The 10832-nt window shown below is 42.7% G+C and overlaps 1 long non-coding RNA gene across 1 annotated transcript; it reads right to left on the bottom strand.

Moving 5' to 3' along the window:
• Positions 1–2179: 2179 nt before the first annotated feature.
• On the bottom strand, positions 2180–6652 carry LOC134454956 (uncharacterized). Its single transcript, XR_010035950.1, has 3 exons — positions 6583–6652; positions 5873–5927; positions 2180–4392 (listed from the first exon to the last, which is right to left on the bottom strand). It is a non-coding gene; the product is annotated as an uncharacterized LOC134454956 (long non-coding RNA).
• Between the last annotated feature and the right edge of the window lie 4180 nt (positions 6653–10832).

The raw sequence follows: 10832 nt of genomic DNA, 5'->3' as shown, positions 1-10832 counted from the left end.
TGAAGTCAACAACAGATTGGGCATTACATTATCCGGGAGACATCCCAGGGCAAACCATCGACATGCCATGGACTGCTTGGATCGTGGGGAAATAATGTTATTACATTTTTTGTCACTTATTTATTCTGGCATTAGTTCAACTGTAGCAGGTGTATAGGCCTAAATCCACAGTGGCATCGCAGCAGATTAAATAGGTTCTACCATGTAAGGGAATTCTCCCCTCCTAAATGTTTCAGATGGTTTGGCCCAAGGCGCGTCTTTTATATAGCAATAGGCTCAGACGAATTAGATTTTGTCGATCGATGGAGACAAAGCATGTGAGCGAGAACTTGCTGTCACAATGTGGGTGGTATCAAATTCAGCGCATTTAAAGTCGGTTACAAATATGAACGAGACGATGAGCTCGCACCAGTTTGATCTATAAACACATCACGTGTGTGAGGTGTGGGGGGACAGGCAGTGAGGTGGGGGCCTGCGCAAACCTGTGTAGGGGTGTGAGACAAGACTCATATGCACACGTGAGTGAGTTGTTGACCAACCAGTTCATGGAAGCGTGACCTCGGAGGCAGTCTGCAGATGAGTATCAACGGGGATAAGCAACTGCATGGGTTGCAAGATCTGACTGCAGTCGCATTCATCCCGCGATAGTTTGACACCATGTGACATGTCACCTCGTCGACACAACATGACAGAAAGTTTGACAGGAAATCTAACCATCATGCAGCATTTTCATCCAGAGTGCATTGCTGTCTACATGCGCAAAGAAAGCAGGTGGCAGCCAAACGTGCCAGATTAACGGACATGTTTTCAAAATGAGCTGGTAGGTTACTAAGGGAGATATGGATAATAGGCATGGTTGTGATTTTTTTCATATAGTAGGCCTAGTCTATTCAGATAGGCTATAACGTGGCAAATGTTTGCAATGTCAACTCAACTGTCGACTGTCAGCTTTTGTTCTTAAACACTTAATTATGATTTGGTTATCAAGGCAATATTAAATAGGGGCTATGGCATTTGTTGTTAAATATTTGTTAAATACGTGTCAATCATGATATTTAAATGATTTAGAAGTAGATGTATGCCAATACTGCGCATGGTTCATGTATGCAGGTACAGGGACGGCCAGCATCGTGTTCCAGCCTTCCCACCTTTGACCTGTAGGGGGCACACAGACTCGCGAAAAAGGATTATTGTAATAGACACGGCAGGTAAATTTACTAAAGGGAAAATAAAGAAATGGCTCCTACACAGTGCAGACATGCTTTTATCAAAAATAGTCCATTAGACAAAGATACTTCAGGCTAGGACATTTTCGGGATCCATGTAATGTCAGGTGAACGCCCCTTTAGGAGACCTTTGGAGGCTTTAGGTTGAGAATAAATGGAGTTCCCTTGGCGCTGTAGATGGCTAGCGCACAGCTTGTGGAGTTGGGGTTTGCACATATGGTCATTTGACCAAACGTTTAGCCTACACTTCTGGACAACATTTCAGTTCAATAACAAAATGTCATATATGTCATATATATCTCCCAAAACGGCTCGTTTTTTTTGCTTCAAAACGAATCCCTTTTCCCATATAAATAGCGGTATACAATAAAAAATTGCATAGATCCTTCTCAATTGCTTTGGCTCACTTGCATTCATGTGGTCCTTCTTAAACTGGATGGTTCACCACAACTACATGGACCATGCTAATAACTACATTACATGCTCATATCCCTCCAACGTTACCTGTGTGTCAAAACTAAAATTCCGCTCTCACATAAATTATTGGCTCTCACATAAATTATTAGTCTACTGTCAGGGCACACAGACTCAGGAAACAAGGTTAGGACCAATCATTTCGTTTTAATTTGCAAATATGAACCAAGGTAGGAGAAATAAATAAGGTCTTGAAGTAAACGCTCAGAAGATCATGACTTGCATAAGAACAGTGTATCGTCCAACAGAAAGATTCCAATAGAAAATGTCCAACATTTTTAGAACTAAAGTTCTAAATCAAGTAGGATAGGTAGCAGGCTTCACTCAAGTTTCTTGATAACTTTGAAGAGTGCTGGCCAAAATTTGTGCTGTGCACAAAATTAAAGACAAAAATTGATGCAAGGTGCGCCCCCCTTTTCTTTGATTCAACATAAAAGTTCTTCAACCTGGGTCATAGTCATAGTTGACTTCAGGAGGAAAGAACACCAGTTTGAAACCATTAACATCAACGGTGAGACAGTGGAGAGGGTGAGAGACTTTAAATTCCTTGGCGTTACCATCTCAGAGGACCTCACCTGGGACAGTCACACACAGCGCATTGTTAAAAAAAGCCAGCAACGTCTGTACCACCTCAGACGATTGAGGAAGTTTGGGATGAGACCCAAGATCCTGAGGTCGTTTTACAGAGGCACCATCGAGAGCATACTGACAGGGACCATTACTGCATGGTATGGGAACTGCTCTCAAGCCAACAGGAGAGCTCTACAGAGGGTTGTGCGTACAGCTCAGAATATATGCGGCTGTGACTTACCCTCCATACTGGAGCTATTTGAGGGAAGGAGCATCAGGAAGGCAAAGAAAATCTTGGCTGATCCTAGTCACCCCAACCATGGACTGTTTACTATGTTACCATCTGGGAAACGGTACAGAAGCCTGAAATCTCATACTACCAGACTCCAAAGTAGTTTCTTCCACCAAGCAATAAGATTACTGAATTCATGCTGAAGACAACAAGGCACTTTCTTTGCACTTTTTTCCACCCCCCCCCCCCTCTTTTTTATTTTTATTTTTAAAATCTTTTTGAGGACACAAGAAAAACACAACAATTTTTACTCTTTATAGGCTTCAAACCTATAATAAGACGTAATAAACTAATCTTGAATCTTGAATCTTGAATCTTGTCATAGCAGGCACTTCAGGAAATGAGGAGCAGAGCTTCAGAGACAAGGAGCAGTCCGTGTGCTGGATTTAGTGTCTGTGTTGAAGAGGCCAGATGGAGAGAGAGCAGGGTGACAGGGGTTTAAATGGGCAGCAGGAGATTGGCTACAGGTGCTGGGGAGTAGAAGAGGAGATTGGCTAGGTTCTGGGGAGTAGCAGAGTGGAGATCGGATGATTGGGGAAGTGGATAAGATGATTGGGCAATTAGTAGACAGGGGAATTAGATTGGGAGATCGTTGGAGCAGAGTGACGAGGAGTAGAGACTGATGGAGAACCTGGTGGTGTCGTGACCAGGGGGTCAGGATTTGACTGATCAGCTTCGCCGATTAGCAAGGCACTTCCTCGTCGCAATTCCACCACCACTTCGCTCAAAGAGGGTGGACGCGATTGGTGGGTGCATGCGTTTAGTGTTGGGCACACATACCTATACAGGTGTGTGGTTGGCACCTCCATGCATCTAATGCCCATCTTCTATATATCTTTCTGGTCAATCGTAAGTCAGTCATTAACGTGGCACGTAATTGGCTGAGAAAACTGGTGGTGGAAACGACTCCATCTTTGAAGCTCAAAAATTCGTTCAATTTTGGCTGAATTCACTAGCCTAGCATTTCCCATTGAAATGACTGGAGGCAGGACTTATTCACTCTCTCCAGTTCTTATACTACCTCCATGGTCGTGACATACTTGTTGGCTGTATTTGCTGCTCGAGTTTCCTGACAAATTAAAAGACAAGAATGTGTGTGTGTGTGTGTGTGTGTGTGTGTGTGTGTGTGTGTGTGTGTGTGTGTGTGTGTGTGTGTGTGTGTGTGTGTGTGTGTGTGTGTTTGTGTGTGTGTGTGTTTGTGTGTGTGTGTGTGCATGACCTCATATCATCCAGAGTAAATGCTGGGCAAAGGAGGGGGAGGGTAAAACAAACAAACAAGCAAACAAACAAACAAAAATGGTTGTATGTGGAGGAGAGGAGTGTATAGGAATGTAGAGGATTGAATTTATTGGAGTGTATAGGAATAGATGTGTGTAGCCTATATGTATTGTATATGGATGTCTGAGGATGTTTATGTGTCTATATATGAAGATGGTGTCTATATGTATTGTAAATGAGATGCGTACTACAAAGACCTGATGGAATGGACTGTCTGATGGGGGACAATAAAGAATCTAATCCAATCAATATGTCTGCCTTCATCTTGCATTCTGCAGCTCCTCCACTAGGTGGGAATGGTCTCTTTGTAGGATCCTGCAGAGGGCCAGTTTGCCCTGAGCTGAGCTCAGGCCATCCTACAGGTCCCTCATTTGGTTCTGATAGGTGGCACCAGCCCGGATGTTTGCGTAGGTCTCCGGTCCAATGAACTCCTGAGAGAGGAGCTGGTCTGCTATGGGCAGTACCGGTTTGACCCTCTGGATGAGCTCCGGCCTATGCCTGGTCAGGAATAGAGCGGCCTGCCGGCGATATTCTTCCTCTGAGGGCTCATCTCTGAAAAGAACAAGATGAAAAGTTTTAGATAAAATATGAAGTTCAACAGCTCATTAATGTTGATTCACTTACAAAGTGCACTGTGTTGAACGGAGCTCTATAAAGTAGAAGTACAAAACATCTGTCAGAATAATTACAAAACTGGTAGTATGATATTACAAAGCTGAAACCATGTAATATCACATCACTGGTGTAAATTTGCAAGAACACTTCTACTTTATACAACTAAATTTGTACAGTATTTGTAACTTTGTAAGCAGAGCATGTTTTTTTCTCAATCACACGCACACACGCATGCATAGAGAGAGAGAGTTGCTCTGCAACTGGTTTGTCAGTGTACAGCATGGGTGTGGTTTTAAAGGTTGTACAGACTGCTTCCTCTTTTGTGATTACTCCCAAGGCAGTGTTTTGTGTTTCATTATTGCCCAATTCTCATTATATATCCATTGCCGTACAAATGTTTTTGCCCCCCTTGTTCTACTTTCTTGCACATTTGGCACACTTATTTTCAGATCAAACAAATGTAGGCCTATACATTAAACAAGGTTGACCTGAGCAAACATACAAATCATTTTTTCAGTGATTATTTCATTTAATGCCATAAAACCTGTATGACCCTGTGTGAGAAAGTAATTCCTGCCTTGTTAAATGAGGAGGTATCTGTAATTAATCATATTTTTTTTGACAACTGAGTTATATTTCACGGCTGCCCAAGACTGGCACCAGGCCTTTCAAATTAAGAGATCATTTGAATAGAACCTGTTTGACAATGTGTAGTAGATCATATCAAACTCATGGCACCACACTGTGATCCAACAACATTCAGGAGCAGATTATAATAAAAATAATTGACATGTCTCAGACTGTCAAAGTCATTTCTAAAAAACATTATTGGGGTCTGCAAACCATGGTGAGAGCCATTATCCACAATTGGAGAAAGCATAATGTTGTGGTGAACATTTTTAATACTATACTGTACTGGCTGTCACTAAAATTGCCACAAGAAGACAATGACAGTGGATCCAAGAGTTCAGAAAAGAACACAGAACAACATCTTATCAACGGGAGGTGTTAATAACCCCACAAAATGGAAGTGTTCATGACTCAACTATAAGAAAGAGACTAGGCAAACACAAACAAGGAGAGTATCAAGGCTTGTCTCAAATGTGCTAAAAACACATTGACAATGCATACAAAGCTTCTGAGAAAATATGTTGCGGACAGATGTTACAAAAGTTTAAATTTTTGAAAGGAGAGTCTCCTGTAACATCTGGTGTGAAATTAACTCCTGCTGGGGGTTGTACAACAAGGTTCAGGGTCCAATTGAGGTTAAATGTGCCAAATGTGCAAAAAAGTGAAAAATCAGTAGGGGGCAAAAACACTCTGTAGCCTATGTATATATATATATACGTAACGATTTATACATTAAAGTTAATGTTCTTGATATGGATACAAGTAGTAGTAGTATTGACGGTCTTACCCCACATGTCCATGTCCTCCGATGTTCAGGTAAGCGGCCATTTTCAGCTACTCCTCTGGAACAGACAGACAGACAGACAGGAAGGACCCATGTGTGTAATGTGTGTATAAGGGCATAGTTACGTAAGCTTGGCAGACACCATTTGATACATAAAGTGGTGAGCATATTCCACACCCCCATTTGACACGCATTGTCTGGTGCCTGTACCAGAACACTAGGATCCTAATGATGACCCCCCCCCCTCCTGTAGCAATTGTGTGTTTTTTGTATTGAGGACCCTTTCTAGAACCTTGGAGGAAATACTGGTCGGTAGTATACTGATATGTAGTTGTCTATACTATTCAGCTTTTCAGTCCTTTAAAACTGGAACAGTGGACAAAAGTGAATCAGGTAGCACCTCATGGGTAAGGAGCCCAGTGAAACACATTAGATAGATAGATAGATAGATAGATAGATAGATAGATAGATAGATAGATAGATAGATAGATAGATAGATAGATAGATAGATAGATAGATAGATAGACAGATAGATAGATGCTATCAGTGTTTGCTAAGTGCGAATGTAATGTACACGTTGCAAATGTGACGGCCAACAATCATACACATTCAACAGGTATGAAATTCAAACGGCATTTTTACTATTGCAGATTGTCAAAGACTCGTAAACGGTTTTGTTTCTAAACAAGTAAAGTGAAGTAAGATGTACTTACATAAAATGTTTCTAAACTGCGGACTGTCGAAGGAGGCACAGCAGTTAGGAAGGAGGAAATTCCCCCGCCCTTCTACTTCCTTAGTTTGGATCACTTGGGGGCAATGCGCATGCGTCTTTTCCCCTGACGCAGTTCTGACATGCCCTTTTTTCATTTCTTTCCTTCGTAATGCATTTCATTTTTAAAAGTTTTCAACATAAGGCCCAGGTACAGATACCATGCAGTGATCACTGACAAAGCATTGGCCTAAACACAACAAACAGACAAACAAACAAAAACTACAATACTGCCCATCTTTACTGTGTGTGCGCGTGTGCGTGTGTGTGTACGTGTGCGTGTGCGTGTGCGTGTGTGTGTGTGTGTGTGTGTGTGTGTGTGTGTGTGTGTGTGTGTGTGTGTGTGTGTGTGTGTGTGTGTGTGTGTGTGTGTGTGTGTGTGTGTGTGTGTGCGTGCGTGCGTGTGTGGTCGTTTCCATCAGGGGCAGTAGTAACAGGGGTGTATTGTGTTGCAGGGCCCCAGACAGTTCTTGTGCAGGTGAAGGTGCAGTCACATTGTGCAGTTCCAGAGGTGCTGGTGAGTGTGTGTGTGTGTGTGTGTGTGTGTGTGTGTGTGTGTGTGTGTGTGTGTGTGTGTGTGTGTGTGTGTGTGTGTGTGTGTGTGTGTGTGTGTGTGTGTTTGTGTGTGTGTGTGTGTGTGTGTGTGTGTGTGTGTGTGTGTGTGTGTGTGTGTGTGTGTGTGCGCGTGTGCGTGTGTGTGTACGTGTGCGTGTGCGTGTGCGTGTGTATCTGTGTGAATATTTCAGTGGTCTGAAGCATATAACCACTAATCACTGTTTTTGTCCTGCTTTTCTGGCTAAGCTGTTAGAAAATGTGTTGTCTGCTATGGTGTGCCAATGTCCTGTCATTTCTCTAACCTCTGCATGTCTTGCTTGCATGCGTCCTACATATTATTTACTCTTTTATGCCTTTGCTCTTTGAAGATATGCTGTCTTTTGTTAGAAGTCTGTTTTTGTCTGCATGTGTGTCTTGTGGTCAACATTTTAAAAAAGCACCTAATTATATTGCATATATAAGTTGCTCTACTCTATTTTCTCTGCCAGGACTTCTATATAGGGCAGTCATGGGTGAGCGGTTAGGGCGTCAGACTTGCATCCCAGAGGTTGCCGGTTCGACTCCCGACCCGCCAGGTTGGTGGGGGGAGTAATCAACCAGTGCCCTCCCCCATCCTCCTCCATGACTGAGGTACCGGAGGTACATGGTACCGTCCCACCGCACTGCTCCCCATGGGGCGCCACTGAGGGCTGCCCCCTTGCACGGGTGAGGCATAAATGCAATTTCGTTGGGTGCAGTGTGCAGTGTTCCTTGTGTGCTGTGGAGTGCTGTGTCACAACGACAATGGGAGTTGGAGTTTCCCAATGGGCTTTCACGCTTTCATATAATAGTATAATAGACCTCACACTCAGATACTATACTGTAAAATAGACCTGTGTGTGTGTGTGTGTGTGTGGAGTGACACAGTTGGCGACTTGTGTCACCCCTCGGACTACTGATACTCCTGGACACTTTGGTGGTAACTTTGTCTTGGCTTTTAGATGCCACCCAGCTAAGGCACATGTGACACTATGTACACTTTATTATTTGGTGTGTGTGTGTGTGTGTGTGTGTGTGTGTGTGTGTGTGTGTGTGCGTGCGTGCGTGCGTGTGTGTGTGTGTGTGTGTGTGTGTGTGTGTGTGTGTGTGTGTGTGTGTGTGTGTGTGTGTGAGTGTTGTGGGATCTATACATGATACTCTACTCTACTCTCTACCTCACACCTCAGATGACAGAAGACTCTGACCGACTCTAGAGTGGAGAGTTATTATATGTAAAGACTAGAGATGTACAGGATCCAAGATCCGGTTCTGGATCCGGCAGGATAATAGGGTTTTTAAGACTATCCGGATCTGGCAGGATCTTAAGCAGTGGATCCGGTCTCCGGCAGTTACCTAAAAATCAGGATCTGGGGCATCTCTACTTTTTACGTAGTCTAGGCTTTTCAGTCAGTCTTTCACAACCCCAATTGCTGCATGGAGTGAAAGCCCTTTGGAAGCGGCCGTTGAAGGCAGTGTGGCAGTAAGCCAATGAGTCTTAAAAACAGTTTGCGCCACCGTAATAAAAAGTGCCCACGTGTGCGAGTTGGTTATGTGTTTCAACCCTTTCGTAGGATCCGGTATCCGGTTCCGGATCCGGCAGGATCTTAAGCAGTGGATCCGGTATCCGGCAGGATCCTAAAAATCAGGATCCGGTGCATCTCTAGTAAAGACCCCACTTTACCTGCTAGCTAGACTGAGCCTTGGGGAGGGTGCATGGGTAGGCCTGTTTATGTAAGCTGGAGTGTGGGGCCAAAGAGGTGAGGTGACATGAACTGCTACTGTTCTGATCAAGAATCTACTCCGGTCAATTATGCAATAAAACAGCAGATCTTATCACTTAACACAAGATAAGTCTGTCTGCCTGAAATTATTGTGCCCACATTGAATGGTGTCAAAAGTGGGACCAGAACCAATACGATGACAAGATAGAATTCAAAGTTTATAACAAGGTATTTACGGTAACACTTTATTTTAGGGATACATCTATTAGCACTAATACATACAATGTTAATGCCTGGATAAGTAACCTGTAAGGCATGTACTAAGCAAACGCTAAGGCCTACTAGGTCCTTACTAAGGTTAAATTGGTAATAAATCCCTTATTGTGCATGATGACAAGACAAGACATTTGCGAATACATGCCTAACAAATGTTTGATTTTGCTTTGTAAATGCCTTATAAATTACTTATACAGGCAAATTGTATGTATTAGTGCTAATAGATGTATCCCTAAAATAAAGAGTTGCCGTATTTACAGATATTTACAATTATTTACAAATACATTTTTACCATGTTATTGCAGTCTTTACCAAATGTCCAAACATATTTAAAAAATATTGACATAAACATGAGCATATACCTTCAGTTTTGGAATTTTTTATTTTGTTTTTGCCTGGGACAACTGACCCTCTTGCTTTGAAGGTTTGGTTGCATCCTGTAGACCACATGCGGTGGTTTGGGGAAAATCTTTTTTAAGTTTGGGACAGAGTCAATATTGTGGCAATGTCTTTTTACGTTGTGTTCAATGTCCTTGGCAATTTGGGGAGTACTGTACACAACATGGTACTCTGTAATGGATATAGTTCTACTATTCAAGCAGTGATCTTGGGATATGTTATTAAAACGGTCAGCAGCTTCTCCAATCCATTGATCCTTGTAGCCTCTTTCTTGTTTTTTAGAATGGTTGATTGAGATAGCGGGCCCTTCTCAAAACCTAGTGCAGTGCACTTCCAAGTGTATCAGCCTAATTAGTCACGCCCAGTCTTTGGTGAACTCTACGGAATATCCAATCACTGGGTGTGACTAATAAAGAGTATCCAATCATTGGGTGTGACTAATTAGGCTGATACACTTGGAAGTGCACTGCACTAGGTTTTGAGGAGGGCCCTGATAGTCATCCTCCGAGCTACGGATTCCCCTGATTCTACTGAATCACCGACTTGTAGTGTACTGAACTGTGAGATGGGTGATATGATTCTCCAACACTGCCGCCGTGAGGCGTATACATGAACTGCATCATGGTAGTGACATTACTATCATGACAGAACCGATGCTGTAGCGCACGTTATTAGACGGAACTGATTTGCCTGACAACCGAACAATCTAATTTCTGATTGACTGAATAGCGTGGTGACCATGGTCTGGACACAGAAGCGCTGTAACCAATGGCTGACGCGTCTGCGGACAGGTTGGAGGAATTAATGTGTGCCAAGTGGAAAATTTCAGAGTGAGAAATACCATGTGTGGCGTGTGAGACTGTGAACTCATGTCTCACGCTCAAATCACTAAATTAGTTATATGATGGGTATGCAATTTGGTACAAAACGTTTCGTTTTTAAAACAGTGAGTAGAGTTAAGCAAACCATGTTGGGTTTTTGCAAAGAATCTACTCAGTTTTGCTCATTTGTTGTGAGGTTGTTGTACTAGAGTTCTGCAAAATCTTACAAAAAAGGAGTTTTAGGGATCAGGAAAAAACCCTGTAAGATGTAAAAATAAAAACCAAATCTGACTGTGCTGCTTTTGCAAAGTCCAATCACTTTCCCATCTGTGACTGAAGAGCTACTGTATGGGAAAGCTCCTTACATGACGAAAATGTTGATCAAACACAAGCAGGTAATTGGA

Source organism: Engraulis encrasicolus, chromosome 9 (assembly GCF_034702125.1).
Source record: "Engraulis encrasicolus isolate BLACKSEA-1 chromosome 9, IST_EnEncr_1.0, whole genome shotgun sequence".
In the NCBI taxonomy this organism is placed as follows: domain Eukaryota; kingdom Metazoa; phylum Chordata; class Actinopteri; order Clupeiformes; family Engraulidae; genus Engraulis; species Engraulis encrasicolus.
Note: the sequence above shows the minus strand (reverse complement) of the source record. Positions and strands in the feature narration are given on the sequence as shown.